We start from the raw sequence: 17,451 nt of genomic DNA, 5'->3' as shown, positions 1-17,451 counted from the left end.
ATCTATTCACAAGGTGAGGAATCCACTGGCAGATGTATCCATCAGAAGAACAAGTTACTTACCTTCGGTAACGCTTTTTCTGGTGGATACAGTATCTGCCTGTGGATTCCTCACTGACCCACCCGCCTCCCCGTTGTCCATCCTTCTATTCCAGTGACTCTATGACGGTAATTCTATTGATGATTTCAAATGTATTTATGACTGTCAAGGACATTGGGTTATTTCTAGTGCTTTGTTGTTTCTTTTCCACACTGTGTGTGTTGATATGCATATTGTGTACTGTGTATGCTGTTTATGTACATATTGCTGTCAGTCCGTCCGTGTGCCTCGAAGGCACGGAAAAAAGGGGCGGAACTGACGTCATCACGCCGAGGAGGTCTTCTTATGGAGCCGGTGACGTCAGTGGAGTCGCGAGCGGAGCCGTGTCTCTGTGACGTCATCTTCGACCCCATCGGCGTGGACTGCTACAAAAGTTTCCGAATGTTGCTGGCGCAGGGGATATTCACAAGGTGAGGAATCCACAGGCAGATACTGTATCCACCAGAAAAAGCGTTACCGAAGGTAAGTAACTTGTTCATTTGTGTCAATGCTGTTGACTTATTAGGCAATGAGTGCAATCATTTTTCTGCCATGGCCGTATATTTAAAAGTTAAAACCACACAGTCCCCCATAATAGATTTGTTTACCCAGCCAGAAAACCCTGCGTGCCACTAAAATTTTAAAATGTCCCTCTGACCGATCATTGGCAGCTTTATAAATCCAGTGTCGAGCTTTGTGGATCAATTGGGTAGTGGTTTCTATTTGATCTCTTTTTAAAATAGGGGTGTTTGCCAAAATAACCACATAGGGACATGCAGCTGGTGGCAGGTCTAGCCTCGGCCCCTCATCCGTCCTTTGTGTAAGACGAGGGCCCCCTAACCTTATGGCCAAAATGACCTGTTCTGTGTCCTGTGGGTCAGGATGGGATCGAGTGGCCATCGCTGGCTCTGCTATTTGGCTCGCGACTGACGACAGAGGTAAATTGGCGACATTGAACAGGGGTGGAGCCTGAGTTTAAGGTGCCATGATATGAAAATGTATTTTCGCCAGGGGTGGGGGATTTAAGCTATTGTTGGCCATGCTGTTATTATCACCCAGTGGGGAATGTTGCATCAGCCCTGTGGAACTCCCTCTGACCCCAACATCTCGAGGTGGCACATGTCTTGTTGCTGCCAACACCTTTATTGCCTTTTCGATGGATTCTAAATGTAGGCATATTGGAGATAGGAGCTCGTTAAATTTTTCAAGAAGATCGTCCAAATTCAAAACCTTTGGTGGCATGATAATCGGCTGAGGCTGCGGGTTATCCATGTTACCAACTAACGGATTTACTGGAGCTAGTTTGCATTTTCTTGGTCTCTTAGAGTTATTAATGCAAAGGGTTTTAGAAAGGCCCCTCTTTTATGGACAGGTGCTACAACAGGTTGTATTGATCCCTCTGGCATAGGATTGGCAATGGCAATCCTGGTAGAAGTGGGAGGGCTGGTTACAGCCATTTGTGTGCTCGGTGTCTAACCCTCGTGGAGCATCACACGTGTCATGTCCCTATTTGTATCGTCACCCGTGTCTGTCGATAGTCACCTCTGCACAGGCAATGGCTGATGAAGCTTTTGCTAAAAAGGTATCTAAAGTTGTAAGGGTTACCTCTTCCGCTGGTGGGTGGGCTGTCTTCTTCCTCCCCATACTTTTTATGGTATTTTTCACCATCTTTAGGCTTCTCTTCCAGCAAACGTTAGAGGGGAGGCCAGCCCAGCCTCTTGCGGGCTCTGACCGGCATGGACAGGCCCGACATTGACCCAAGCGCGGCGGCGTGCTTTTCAACGAGAGTCCTTCTCGCAGAGGCTGGTAGGAGTTAGTCTCCCCAGCGGTGCCAGACAGCGTCCCAGCACGGCTCTCCCCCAGCGGGAAACCGGTTTGTTGGAGGTCAAAATACCTCGATAGGTTCACCTGAGCAGGCCAACGATTTCCGACTCCCGTCTGTTTGCAGTAGCCAGAGGCACTGCCACAGTTTGTTGTAGACAGTGTGGAGAGTTGGACGTCAATAGACTCCCTTTGAGTCTCCATATTTAAATGCCTAGAGGTGGTAACTTGGTGAAAATGTGTGCTTCGGACTAACACTCTGTGACACAGGAAGAGCAGTTATGTTGAGTGTAGGCTTTAGATGTGGTAGAGAGACCATTGTGCATTATCAAATAGTTACAATTAAATTACTGGTTCAAGAAAGCTACCATACAGCTCGTGTTTTTATTTTTATTTCTTTTCATTTTGGATAATAGACACTACAGAACTACTTATCTGCATCTTATCTGACTGCCAATATGTGCATCGCTGATTAGACCGGTGATGAGTATATTGAACAAACGTGGTTATTTTAGATTATCCGTTTGGTTACTGATACAGGAGACATACATAGGCTCGATAATGGTAGTGGCACAACATCAACGCTCAATTCATGTTTAAAAAAAAAAAAAAAGAATTATAATTATGCCAAGTGCGGCGATCCCATGGCCTTTCGTTCATTATATATTAAAAGATACATTATTCAGTCAAAGCGACACTGACCGGTCATTGAGTGTTTCCAAAACAAATCCCCATAAAGCTCATCTTAAAGCAATTATGGCGGCCATGTACCTTCGAAGCATATACTTAAGTTCACCTTGGCTCAGCAGAGAGTGGTGGCCTCCTCTGGATTGCATTATAATTTGATGCACAAAGCTCGGCACTAATGTGTTTTTTTGGGGTGCAATGTGTTGGCAGCTTGTGAGTTCTGTTGAAAATGTGAACCTCTTTAAAGTACAGAGAGTACAAGTCTTTGAGACATAGGAATCGAGATGTAGTGAGCGATCAACATGGCTGTCACCATGAAGTAGTGTAAGTGGTACGCTGAACAGGTGAAAGTGCAACTTTGCAGTCTGGGGTGACCATTTGTCCAGCCTCACACTGCACACAAAATATCACAACCGAAACCTTGTCTGACGGCCGAAGACACACTAAAGACATTAAGAGTGGTGAAAACATAAAGTAGTCATAAACAAGTGCACTCTTCACTTTCTGTGAAGAAAAGGTGCAAAATAAAAGATAAATCACTCGAAACTAGACCATGGGATTCCAGTCACCATGCTATTGTGTGATTTGTGTCTTGATTGAGTTACCATCCTCGTCTCAAAGTGGTCGTGTTAGAACTGGTTTATTCGATAGCTCCGCACAGAGCACACACAGTAAAACAAAAATCGAGAAAGCTAATTGTTAAATTACACTGAAGAGAACTGTTGCATCTCTGATTTTGAGTAAATAAAGAATTATTAATGTAATGTTTGGCATCAGGGCACTTTTAAAACCTTCATGTGTCTTGGTGATGCATCCACAAGTAACCTTCTTCACCATGAGGTGGACATACGAAAATAGTATTTTCAACTATCAATTTTCTCTGTGTGCTCCTTATGTAGACCTTTGCTTTATTCATCTTTGGAGTGGGATTGCTATCTTTTTTTTTTTTTTTTTTTGCCCTTTTGGTTAAGCTTTCTTTTACATATGGGCCGGGCTACGGCTGCCAAAATGGCAGATGTGATATATATATATTTTTTTTGTCTTCAGCTCCCACCCAGGTCCCCTTGGAATCTATCCGAATAATAAGGAGGGCCACTTTCAAGTGCCATACAAGTCGGTTGAGAAAGTGCAAACACGGAATGCATGCCTGTATTGCTTGATGGGTGCCATTCAGAGAGAGATCTTCCCCATCCATGGAGCCTCCTGGCTTAGGCATATTTGGGGTGTGACCTGTGCCCAGCCCCTGACTCCTAGTCTGTCAGTTGTTTTTTTAATCTGTGGAGAAGAGGGTGGCGACCTTCGATGTGAGTGGTCTTGTGTTGTTTCCTTTGGCTCCACGGGTGCCTAGATGGGCCTTGAGATAAAGATCCCACTAATGCCCCAGGGCCCGAATTGCAGGATAGCGAGGGGAAAAGGAGAATCTGCCCTGCTACCTTGTTGAGCGTCGTGACGACTAGGTCCTGGCATGGCCTCTGCAGCGGGAGTTGTGAATCGCTCTCACCCACTGGGGTCCTTTGGGAATGGGGAGCAGAAGCCGCCGGACAACTTTTAAGCACTTCCCTCCTCCACTGCGGGTGGTGTGCCTCTGTTGATCAGCCTGCATGAGACTGTTGCCAGATGAGTTGGACTACCAGGAGATAAGTGATTATGCTGTGTCCGGATACTGGACTTACTTTGGGGCCTGGCAAGAGGTTAGGAGTGGGTGGCAAGGAAAGTGTGGTTAGAGAGCCTCGACCCCCATCTGCCTTCCCACCCTCACTTGAACTTCACCCTGCAGACTCTTGTGGCAACTGAATGAGGAAGGGAAACCACAGAAACCGGATTTGGGATCCACGTTTCTCATCCACTACTAGCGTCCCCACTAGCTCCCTACCCCACCCTTACCTGAAATACACCGAGGGCTTCAAGTCCACTGGATGATTGTGCACTACAGGCATCTCTTTCCTGCAGACTAAGAACTATCAAGCACATCCCTGCCCTGCTCCCCGTGCTTGCACATCTCTGAGGAGGGTACACATCCCCCCCCCCAACTATCCACCTACAGAACACCATCTAAGTAGTCATTGGCATCTAACTGCTAGCATTCTGAGATGCACAGCATTCCCCACATGGATGCAGTCGTCGTGGACAGCCCTAGCACCCTGCTTGCGTTCTGTCACTACTTGTCTGTCCATATAACGCACTGGGGCCTGAGGGGGGTGCCCAACATCATACATGCAAAGTTGCATTGAGAATCATTATTGATGTATTAGCAGACTTCAAAGCTGCTGCCAGCAACAACAACAAAAAAACCTCTGAGGCTGGCCATGGAACGCAGGCCTAGGAGCCAAGGAGGGACGCACTCTAATCTTGTTGATAATCATTCCTCACAAACTGCAGACTAGGGCATAGCCTACAGCAGCTGACGCACCATAATACATCCTTGAAGCAAGTGTCATTATAGGAATGGGGTAACAGAAAGCAGCCAAACTGACCCTCCAGTTGCCCACGGCCAGCCATATATAACCTCAAGGCTGCGGGTCTTACACCCCATGGATCCACCAACATGCCTGTCTGCTGGCACTGACAAAACTCTATGCAATCCTAGGCGCAGTCAGAGCAACCAGAATGTCTCTCGAAACCAAAATTGACGGTTTAGCTAGATGTGGGCAATTTTCAGGATGACCACAAGAAGTTAGTTGACAGGGTAGCATAGTAAATGCACATTGGCGGGGCTACAACTGTAAACATCCGAGCTACATCAGCAAATCCACAAGCTGGTAGCTCACGCTCTTTTTTAAAGGGCAGGGCTGAGGATACTAACGGACGTTTCGGTGAAGCAACATTAGTGGTGTATTTCCTGCAGAAGTGGAGCAAGACCTTTGTTCCACCCCATAAACTATTTGCCTCTTTTTCCCTTGAGAAGTACTGGCACAGAGGTCTCCCCTAGGCTACTCACCCTAACCGTTTGTAGCTATGTTGCTTCACTTCAGGGACTTTAATGAGATCTGCGAGCAGCCAGAAAAGCTGCTCACCTGGAAATGTATAACCATCGCTTTTTGACTTCCCAGATTACACCCTGGCTATGGAGCATCAGAGGACCTTTTTCACTAGGGTGAAACGGAAACTGAGAGATAGGGGCTGCAATAAAACTTATTGTCCCCTTTAAAGCTTAAGATTGTCTCTGGGCAACACACATACAAACCTTGGACTGCCAAGAGCCACGAGATAGGCAACCACCTCTGGGTAATGGGAGCAACAAATGAATATGAGCCAAGAAGAGATCTGGTACACAACCCAGCTGTGTTGCTGCCCCTCTCTAACGCTCAAGATGAATGCCAATCAGCACTGCTGATGGCAGTGTTATTCACCAAAGCACCAATGTCCATGGATGCTCTCCAGCCGGACTCTTCAAATGAAGAATTTATTGATTTGGTTTAGACAATCCTGTTCGTTTGGTTTGAGCTGGTACTCTCCATTTGTTTTGATTACTGTGTACCTCCGTGAGTGAAGAAGACAGCGTTTCATCCCAGGAGTCTCTGTGCGCCTCCAAATCCGTCCAATTGTGACTCCTCAAATGGTAGATGATCTGCTTCAAATACATTACAGCTTGTTTTTCCTGTTGTCTACCTGTGCTTTGCTTCTGAAATGCACACGTTGACACATTATTGACTGTATGTAACATTTGCCATTGAATTCAACATCCCACGCTACAAAGATGTCATCGAGCCATTCAATGACCTTGTCATGGGTAGTTGATGATAACTCCTCCACTAAAGGAAAAAGTGAATACTCATCGATGACTACCATGAGATGATGTCCGTTTTCTAAAAGCCCAAAGAAATCAACTGCAATTCTCTCCCATGCATGTGCAGGAAGGTCAGACATTGTCAGTGTGTGCTGTGTTACTTTGAGAGAAAGGCAGGTGCAAAGATGACGCTCTTTTAGCTCCGTCTCCACTCACTTATCTAGGAGCGGGAACCACACTCTGTCTCCTAGGGCTCTTCTGGTGGCTACAAGGCCAGAGTGTCCTTCATGGGTGCTAGTTAAATGACCTGCTGTCTTAGGCTCTGAGGTATGATGGTTCGTGAGCCTCTCAATACAACACCTTCCTTGGTAATGGACAGTTCATCCTGTACATTTATAAATTTTTTTAATTAACCTTAGTCATCAAAAGGTCAAGCATGCTTCTTCCACGATTGAGTTGAAATTCTCTTTGAGGATAAGCATATTCTTATCAGCATTAGTTGCAGCAATGATCTGTTCTATGGATTGGACTCTAGCGTGCTGGAACTCACAATGGAGTTAATGTACTCTTCAGCTATTTTAGATGTTGAAGTGTGACACTGAAAAGTAATCAGCATGGTTCTGATCTTTAACCGTCTTGTGCACAATTGTATAGTCTTACTTTTGCAGTTGCAATCCCCAACTCTCAATGCGAGAAGGCATCTTGACTTTAGCGTTTCCAAAAATAGTGATCAGCGCTTAGTGATCTGTAATGATAGTGAAAAGTTTTCCGTATAGAAACACATGAAAATGTTCGCAGCCCCACACTACAGCCAGGCTCTCCTACTCTGAGAATAGGCACGTTCTGTGTCAGATAGGCTTCGAATTGAATAGGCCCCATTTAGATGACCATTATGTTGAGCAAGGATTACCCCCCAGCCCCACTGTGCTCGCATCGACTGCGATTTCAGTATGTAACTTGGGGTCAAAATAGGCCATCTCGGTTGCATTTTCAATCGCATATTATTCTTTTGAAACTTTGATCACATTCAGCAGACCACTGAAAAGGAACATCTTGCTTTGTCAAATTTCACAATGGGGCACTTACAGTAGCAAAGTCACGAATGTGAGTTAGGCAATAACTGGCCATGCCCAAGAAAGATTGCAGCATGGTGACATCTTGTGGGGGGGCAGGTAGCTGACAGTACTCACACTTTATCTGGGTCAGGAGTCATTACCCCATCAGAGAATATGTGCCCAGAGAATTTGAGTTTGGTCTTGTGAAACTAACACTTTGCTGCATTTAGAGTGAGACCTGCATCAGCAAGTAATTGACACAATTGCATACGAGCCTTGTCATGCTCCTTTTTCATTGTCCCAAATACCAGTATGTACTCACTTTGATTAAAAGCATGCATGACAGGTTGAATTATTCGATGTATAAGATCCTGAAATATTTCTGCACCTGACAACACTCCAAAACTTAACTTCTTGCATCTGAAGCAACCAACATGATTGAAAGTGATGTATCTGCAGTTTTCTTTCAACTCATGTTGATGGTATCGCTTGTTCAGGTCAAGATGGGAGAAGACTTTGGCACCGTTCAGTTGCATGATCATGTTCACTATGTGTAGACCAGGATGTCTTTCTATTTCTGTTGCTTTGTTTGCTTGGGGCCTATCAATACAGATGTGCACTTTACCTCCACTGTTAGCAGTGGCAAAATTGAGTAGGCATGCACTGGACAAGGATCCTTGAAGAACGTGAATTGGCGTTTGCACTTATATTGTTTTGTGTTTCATTGTCTCCATGAATGACCCTTGACTCTGCAACGGTTTAGAAGCAGCCAGTGTGTATACTTTTGTCTTTGACAAGTTGAGGCATGGCACGGGAGATAGCCTGTTAAACCTTTCAAATGGCATGATGATAATCGACCCACCACTGTCTATGATAAAGGTATTGGGCAACCGTTGATCTTTATTGTAATCTTGGGACTATGTCCAAATGAATTCTGTTGTTTTGTGTGGTGGTTCGCCTTTGTCTTTTGTTCTTCATTACAGGCAGCCAAACCTATATGTGCTTGTTGTTCCTTGGTCGATGCCATCATAGCACATCTGTCGTCTTCACTGGCACTCGACAATGACGTTGAGGAGCCTTTTTTAGGATGAACTTGATGATTATCGACTTTGTCTGGTTTCTACTTGTCGTAGCTGATGTTGCTTTTGACTTTGTGGGCGTGGCAAGAATGCTTCTGTAAACTTCAGGCGTCTATTTTCTCTTCTTGCTGTGTCTTAGTTACTTTCTCTTTAGCTGTGTAAACCATTATGAAGTGATTTTCTTTACCGCAAGCTTTGCTCATTTGTCCTATGGCTGGACATTTGCCTTCATAGGGAAATGAAAACCCACATCAGAAACACAACTTTTTCTTCTTTGTAGACGTCGACTTGCGTGCATTTACCTGGTACTTGTGCTTGCTTTTCATGACCAACATGGATTCATTTTTCGCTGTTCCAGCCTCCATATTAGCGGCTTGTTGATCTTCTCTTTCCTCGTCTCGTGCAGTCATTAGTACTTTCTCTAAGCTGAGCGTCTCTCTCAACATGTGTCTTTTAGAAGAGTCTAAAACACAGCCATCTAATACTCGCAGATGTATGTCTTCTTCATCATTAAATTGACTAAACTTGCAGTGTTTGATAAGCACAGCAGGTCTTTCAACAAAGTCATCCATCGTTCATGATGGATGGTGATTTTAGGGGGGAGTGGATAGACAGGACACACGCACACACCTTTACATACACACCTTCACACCACTCATTACCAAATATTCAAACATATGAAATGAAATGAAATGAAAGAGGCATTTATAGAGCGCATGGCTACCCTAGGGCCTCCCAGCGCTGAGAACCCGACGGCGGGGGGCAGATAAATTAAGCCTTAGGAAAAAAATGCGTCTTCAAAAGCCGTCGAAAGGGCAGGTATTCCTCCTCCAAACGGATAGAGTCTGGGAGGGTGTTCCAAGTCTTAGAAGCGACATAGGAGAAACAACGACCTCCACATCTGGTCCTGACAACTCTCGGTACCGGAGCAAGGCGCTTGTTTTCAGAGCGAAGGTGCCTTTTAGGATGGTATAGAGAAACTATCTTTTGAAGAATAGGAGGACCATTCGCGGCCATGATCTTGTGAGTGACACAGAGGGCCTTGAATTTGATCCGTACTGAAACAGGGAGCCAGTGCAATTGTCTGATAGCCTTTTTTGCTGAGTCTAGCCGCGAAACTTGCAAGAGAATTCTTGCCGCACAGTTCTGGACCTTCTGTAATATGCATATTGTAGACTGGGGGGCTCCTAAGTATAAGGCATTAGCGTAGTCCAGACGCGACAGTATTAGTGCCTGGAGGAGTAGTCTTCTTGCATAAAATGGGAGAAGAGGCAAGATCTTTCGTGCTGACTTCAGAATCCCGAAGCAGCACCCAGCTACCTTGCTAGCCTGTGTCTTCATGTCTAATCTTGCGTCAAGCCAGACTCCTAAACTCTTGATGTGTTTTTTAGGAGTGGGCGGGTTTCCCATACAACTAGGCCATGCTAACGGCGTGTCTGGAGGCAGGGGTTTTCCCAGCAGCATAAGGTCTGTCTTAGATCCATTGAGCTGGAGACAGGACTCTTTCATCCACACAGATATCTCCTCCAGGCATCTGGAAAGATTACTTCCTAGATGTCCTGGGTTATTAAGGGAGACAATCAACTGAGTATCGTCGGCATACATAACAATTTGTATACCGAGTGCCTCCACTATTTTAGCCAAGGGGCACATATAAATATTAAAAAGAGTGGGGCTAAGTGATGAGCCCTGAGGCACTCCACTCTTCAGAGGCACATTCCTAGAAGTCACATTCTCCTCAAAGAGCTGGAATGTGCGACCTTCCAGAAAGGAGGCTATCCATCTCAGTGCGGTACCGTTTATCCCCATCTCGTGACATCTTGTAATGAGAATTTGATGGTTGACGGTATCAAAAGCCGCACTGAGATCAAGGAGGATTAATGCAGCTGATCCTCCTGAGTCCATAATTTTCCTTGCCTCCTCTACAACGGCAATGAGGGCGGTTTCCGTGCCCTGTCGAGATCTAAAGCCAGTCTGTGTTGAGTGCAAACAGTCATGTTCCTCCAAGTAAGTGGAAAGGGTAGTATTGACATACTTCTCTGCTATTTTAGCTATTCCCGGGAGCAGGGAGATAGGGCGATAGTTGGCCATTACCTCCGGATCTGATCCAGGTTTTTTTAGCAGGGCCTTTACCATCGCTTCCTTCCATAGTGAAGGAACTTTGCCTGTTGACAGTGAGGAGTTAATAAGGGTTGCAATAACAGGGGCTACTTCTGGGGCCACCTTGTGCAATACTGTGGGGGGCGCCTGGTCTTTAGGGGAGCCTGATTTAAGTTTGTTAAGTACAGACATCACTGTATCTCAATCCAGGGGCGGAAAGGATTCCAGACTATGGTCTCGGCGATCTCTAATTTCTTGCAACGAGCCATTAAGGTCAGAAGTGGTGACTGTCGAAAAGGCTGAGTAGATCGCCTGTACCTTATCGTGGAAATATTCTGCTAACTTGTTACAGCGACCTTGTACATCCGTAGAGGTCATCGTGGTGCATGGAGGGGTAGTCAAAGATTTAAAAATTTTAAAAATTTCTTTAGGAGAGTTAGGTGCTGATAAAATCTTTGCTTCATAAAACTTAGATTGTGCTTTCCTAATCTCGGTTTTATACAATTTTAGTGCATAACGATAGACTTTCTTTTTTTCATGTGAAAAGTCTTTCCTCCACTGCCTCTCGAGATGCTTACAATTCCGTTTAAGATCTCTCAGCTCCGTAGTGAACCACGCAACTTTTTTTGGGCCCTTTTTGATATCCCTGAGTTTTATGGGGGCTAATACGTCCAGTGAATTTTTAATCCAGAGATTGAATTGTAAATTTGCCTTCAGGGTCAGGGTCTAGACAGGGACGATTTTCTTTGAGAATGGCAGCCCATTCTTCCACAGAAATATTAGACCAATTCCTGTTCATAATTTTGGAATGGTTTACAACTTTCCTACTCGTGGAGGCTGACCAGGAAAATGAGATAAGATAATGGTCAGTCCAGGGGAGGGGCTGTGGGTCATCTACCTGAATGAGGGTGTTGGTAAAGATCGGGTCCAACAGGTGACCTTTGACGTGAGTTGGACCCGTCACTTTCTGAGAAAGGAGTAGCACTTCTAAGGAGTCAGATACTTCTTCCACATACGTGGCCGTGCGGGATTCGAGGTGTAGGTTAAGGTCTCCCAGAACAGTGAAGTTTGGCAGGGAGCTAACCAGTAGAGAAGTATTATCCACCAAGTCCCCAAGAAAAGATCCAATCGCACCTGGGGGTCGGTATATTAACATACCTGAGAAGGTGCATGTGGGTGTAAATTTAATAGAAAAAGAGCAGCTTTCACAGTCTCGGATGAGCCCGTCAGAAATCCTGCAGCTAAAGGAATCCCTATGGATAATAGCAAGCCCTCCCCCCCCTGGTAAGGGAGCGATCTTGTCTTTGGATAGTGTAACCTTGGGGGAGTGCCTGAACAACCGCTGAATTAGACCAGTCCGTCAGCCAAGTTTCGGTAAGAAACATTATATCCGGGCTGGTATCTTCTAAGAGCATTCTTATTTCAAGCGAATGTTTTGGTAGTGAGCGGCAGTTTACCAGCTTCATTTTGAAGTCCGAGATTACAGGACATTTCTTCCCTGCCTGATCCTCTGGGTTCAGGAGGAAATTGCATTGAGTGCAGTGAGTCCGGTCAAAGGGGGGGCCCAAAGAGTGTTGACATTGTTGTGTGCCACAAAATTTCCTTAACTGATCGGACGTATAGGGGTGCAGTGTTACAGCCGCGGGAGCAGGGATCATGGCCTCTGGTCTCGGTCGGGCGCGGACGGGCGCAGACGGGCTTGCCTCTGGCACGCCCGCTGCGCGCGTCCGCTGCGCGCTCGCCACATCCGCCCCTTTTCAGCCAGGACGCCCAAGCTCTCTGCGGCAGCTGCACCGCTGACCTCCACCTCCCAAGATGTCCGCCGCCCCCGGAGTATAACACACAACTCCGTCCCCGACTGCACGCCACAGGTGCCCCACAAGTCAAGAAGGTAAAGTGCAATTAGAACGATAAAAGATTTAAAAAGTAAAACTTAGCAGCAATTCAATTTTAAAATGTACCTAAGTACAAATAACGCACAGCTCGAGCACGCAGCTTCCTTCTGAGCCGCCTAGGTTCTAGTGCACAAATGCACCAAACATCATTAAAAAAAATACACTTACCTGCAGCTCTGCCTCGGACGATCCAGGAGGGTTGAAACTGTTGCCTTCCCTCATTGGTTGACCTTAGATCAGCCAATGAGGGAAGGTAGCAGCCCCAACCTTGTTACATAGTGAGATGGGTTCAGTGAGGCTGCTGATCCCCACCCCACTCTGTGACGAGGTGTCACTGATTGACACTTGGCCCTGGTCAATTCAGGGCTTAAAAATGAAGCGCCCAGGTCTGAGGCAATGAGTGACATTTCCCCTCGTCATGAGGGGAAGGGCCTTGAAGACCTTTGCTGAGCTGAGGCGGTCACGCAAGGAACAGCTGTGACATCCTCAACTCAGCAAACCTCCGCTCAGGCAGCCAGGAGCCGGCGCATGTCTAGCTCCTGGCTGCTGACCTGAAAATGAAGAGTGTCCATCAGGCTGACGTTTGCTCAGCCTGAGAGACACTCTTCTTGAGGAGCAAATGATGAGGGGGCATGACTGTCCATAATTGCACCAGCTTGTTGTTGCGCTTGATTGAAAATGTACCTTTCACAGTCGACATTCGGCATCGGATTAAACTTGGCTTCTAACACTTCCTTGATTTGACGGTATGATACTGCATCAGCTTGTGGTATTTTCTTTATCACTTCTTTCACTCCATCACCAGCAAGAGTCTTTAAGTACCTAATTATTTTCTCGTCTGCTTCTTCCCCGCGGCTATGAAATCATCAAACGTCTTGATCCATGCAGTACACCGGACGCCAATATTTTACTTCTTGGCCATGTTGAATGGTGGTGGTGGTTTCAAGAATGCAGCTGCACTGTACTGTTACTTCCATCTGTAGCCATTGAAAAATAATTTCACTATTCCGAAGGGCTTTCCATGCACTGGATGCCACTTTCTGCTGCGCATGTATCGGCCGTTCAACGGCCTGGTTGTCATGCCCTATTCGAGTTTGTGTAGCACTTCCCTCACTCTTTTTAAGTACGTTTACACTTTTGTACCTGATTGTCACTACCTTTAGTGTTTCTCTGTGTATTGATGATGTGTTATGCTGCGGCTCAATATCACTTCTTTTGGACTAACAAGGGGCTATGAAATCATCAAACGTCTTGATCCATGCAGTACACCTGGCACCAATATTTTGCTTCTTCGCCGTGTTGAATGGTGGTGGTGGTTTCAAGAATGCAGCTGCACTGTACTGTTACTTCCATCTGTAGCCATTGAAAAATTATTTCACTATTCCGAAGGGCTTTCCATGCACTGGATGCCACTTTCTGCTGCACATGTATCGGCCGCTCAACGGCCTGGTTGTCATGCCCTATTCGAGTTTGTGTAGCACTTCCCTCACTCTTGCTAAGTACGTTTACACTTTCGTACCTGATTGTCACTACCTTTAGTGTTTCTCTGTGTATTGATGATGTGTTATGATGCGGCTCAATATCTCTTCTTTTGGACTAACAAGGGGCTATGAAATCACCAAACGTCTTGATCCATGCAGTACACCTGGCACCAATATTTTGCTTCTTCGCCGTGTTGAATGGTGGTGGTGGTTTCAAGAATGCAGCTGCACTGTACTGTTACTTCCATCTGTAGCCATTGAAAAATTATTTCACTATTCCGAAGGGCTTTCCATGCACTGGATGCCACTTTCTGCTGCACATGTATCGGCCGCTTTGAGGGTCATATATGGGCTGGACCGGGAATGAAACTCCACACACGCAAGGTTGAACTGCTTCCCATCAACTTCGGTGCACATAGCACGCATGAGCAGTTTGCTGTAGTGTTGCGAACTCTCAGGGAGGACAGTCTGGTTTCTTTGGGGCATAGATGTCCCTACTCGTCACCAGTTGTAGCATCTTCCACAGCCTCGGGAGCATGCAAAGGAATACTCCACACAGAGCTCTGGATTGTACGTCTTTATGCCTCAGCATACAATCCCACACTACACCGTCATTACGTCATAACGATTAATAACCATATCTTAACTCCCCCCAGCAACATATCTAATTCATTGTTTAGTCAACCCAGAACTGCAAGGGTCCTAGTGCACATAGTCCCAGGACACTACAGAGGGCATTGTTTTTTTTAAACATTTCAAACACAAAACCCCACTTTGGGTATTTGTATTTGAAAATAAAAAAAACTTGGCAGTCCAGCTCTGTCATGTTTGACAGAGCCAAATAGCAAAGTTTCAATGCATTCAAAGGAACCAACTTGACAGTAGTTCCTGTGAATGCTAGAAATGTCCGTCTACCTGACCGACATTTCTAAATCTGGCAGTTGGACCTCCGCCAGGGCAATGGAGTGTTTTACTCTGTTGCCCTGGCAGGAAACAGCCTGACACTCAAGGATTAAATTGGGCCTTTCATTTGCAGAAGGGGAAGGGATGAAATGAAGTGAGCACTTTTAACCACTAGGTTACACAGCCTTCACTAATATGCTATATTGTCCCATGTCATATTTGTTTGGATATTTCTCGCCTTGTGGATTTCAATATTCTGGGCTGTATACAATTTCTAGTGTTTTTTTGTAATTTGCTGCGTTTCTTTGGGGCTGTAGATCCCTCACACCTACACTTAGGCATAAATATCCCCATTGATTGAGTTCACTATTTCCATGTGTAGATTTACATCTAAATGGAGACACCTAAACATTAATTCACAAGTGAAACGTTACTATTAGTAATGTTTTGCCTGTTTGTGGCGATCTTTGCCACCAAGGCAAAGATCTCTGTGTAGAAAGAAATCAGGAATTGAAAAAAATAATTTTCAATTCTAGCTACTGCATGGCTTAGCCTGCACCTGTAGTTAAACAATAATGGGGCGACCCTGTGTCCCTCAGAACCTGGGTATGGGTAAGTAAACAAAAAACAATGGTTCTGTCAGGTTTTCCAATTATTTCTTATATGAACACCTAGTGTCAATGCGTTATTCTGTAATCAAATGCATAATTATCTCCATTGTCCACACAAAATAGATCACGTGGCAGATAGTAACACGCGTGACACAAAAATGCCGTCTAATCACTCATTTTATATATAATAGGCTATTCATATATATTTACACAATTGAAAACGAGGCTGTCAACACAAGGTGAGGTTTGTAGATAAGTGATCAAGTGACAGTTGTGCTCAGTGCTGGTGTTTAGTGCACAATATATACAGTGTGCTTAAAATATGTACACAAGAAAGAATAGGTCAGAATTTTTGGGAACAACAGTGACTCTGCTGTATATTGTATATTCTTAATCACACGGTAGTCAAGGCGGGTCTTCATAAGGACAAAGAACGAAGGTAAGGGGTGACAGCCCAAAGAAAACCAGAGCGACTCCTGGTTATTCATACATCTTGGTGGATCCTGGTATTGAAATCCAATTAATTAGACCAGGCGATGTAAATCCGGCAGAGGAATCTGTGCGGAGCGTCTCGATGTTTTGATGACAAAGCAAAGGAGCATTCAGTGCTGCTAAGTGGATACAGGCATGTGTCCTGTAAAAACGCTGCCGCTCGTCACCTGGGCATGAGAGACAGAGGTATCAATGAAAAAACATTAAACTGAGTGGTTCCTAAATCATTTATAACGTGTGCCATCTGCACCTGAGCCTCAGCCCATAGTGTATTTTGGATGCCAATATTAACCATAATGGGAGGAGAGCAGTTACCAGGAAGGAGGGGGGATGCTGTGCCACACTGTTAAAATGTACTTTAGGACAAACTTGTATAACATACCCATCAGATGGTTTAGTATTTAGTGCTGCTGTGAGACTGAAGTTTTTTTTTCCCTCCATAAGAGATACTCACTGGCCTGGACATTACGCTGATTTATCTAATCGATAACTTTTGAGTTCTGAACTCTTTCACCTTTCTACTATCTCTTTGTGGAGTCTGTGATTGCTTGCCCTCGCTACCCTGAGCGTCAAATGTGAAAGGAGTTGTGCTTGGCCCAGTATGCAGAGCCATAGTGGGATAGACACAGAACATTGGGACATTGATCCCTTGTTCTTGAGATTAAATCAGTGTGAGGGTTTGCACATTTTGCCTCTTAGGCTGCTCAATTTCACACTGTATTTTCTCTTTGTAGCTTCTCAAAAAGCTTCTTCTTTCTCAGCATCTTTTTATGAAGTTTTCAGACATTAATATGTGTATAACATAAACCGAATTTGAATCAAGTTTGAATTGTATTAAACCATGTTCCTCCCCACTTTTCTATAGCACCCCCTTCACATTCCTCATCTTCTTGCCAATTAAATGTACTTGTTGAAGCAACTTCGGAAGGGATATATCACTCAATAGTTCTATTTAGTCCGATCTTTTCCTTGAGGCACTTCATGCCACTAGCTTTCACCCCAAACACCTCTTCGCTAGCATACCTTATGGGAAAATGCTCCATCTGAGGAGGATTTGCAGCTCAGAATCTGACTTGCAATCCTGTCAGGATGAGGCACATGATCGCTTCGTAGCTAGAGGTTACAGCACCACCTCCATAGTGAAATCCAGAACTAGAGCTAATGATATACCCAGAGGGTCGGAGTAAGACCTCCGACCCTCAGTCTAGGTCCACTCTCTCCCCGCAGCTCTGCTGTGCCGTCTCTTGCCTCCAGACCCCGACCTCCTCCTTGGGAGGTTCGAGGCTGCTGTCCGCTCCTGCACCTGCTGCCCGCTCCAACTAGGACCAGACTGCCTGCAACCACCGTAACCTTTCTCAGCTGTTTTTTTCCCTTAATTTTTCCCTGTTGTGCCACTGTTATTGTGCATCTATGTCTTGCTCTAATTCCACCACTGTTTTTATTTTCTCGTGCCTTCCTGTTCCTTACACCTTTTGCCGCTGCTGCGCCTGTGGCTCCTTCCCCCTCAGAATTCCCCCGCTCC

This window comes from Triturus cristatus, chromosome 3_1 (assembly GCF_964204655.1).
Source record: "Triturus cristatus chromosome 3_1, aTriCri1.1, whole genome shotgun sequence".
In the NCBI taxonomy this organism is placed as follows: Eukaryota; Metazoa; Chordata; class Amphibia; order Caudata; family Salamandridae; genus Triturus; species Triturus cristatus.
The sequence above is the reverse complement of the archived record's forward strand: the minus strand, read 5'-3'. Positions refer to the sequence as shown.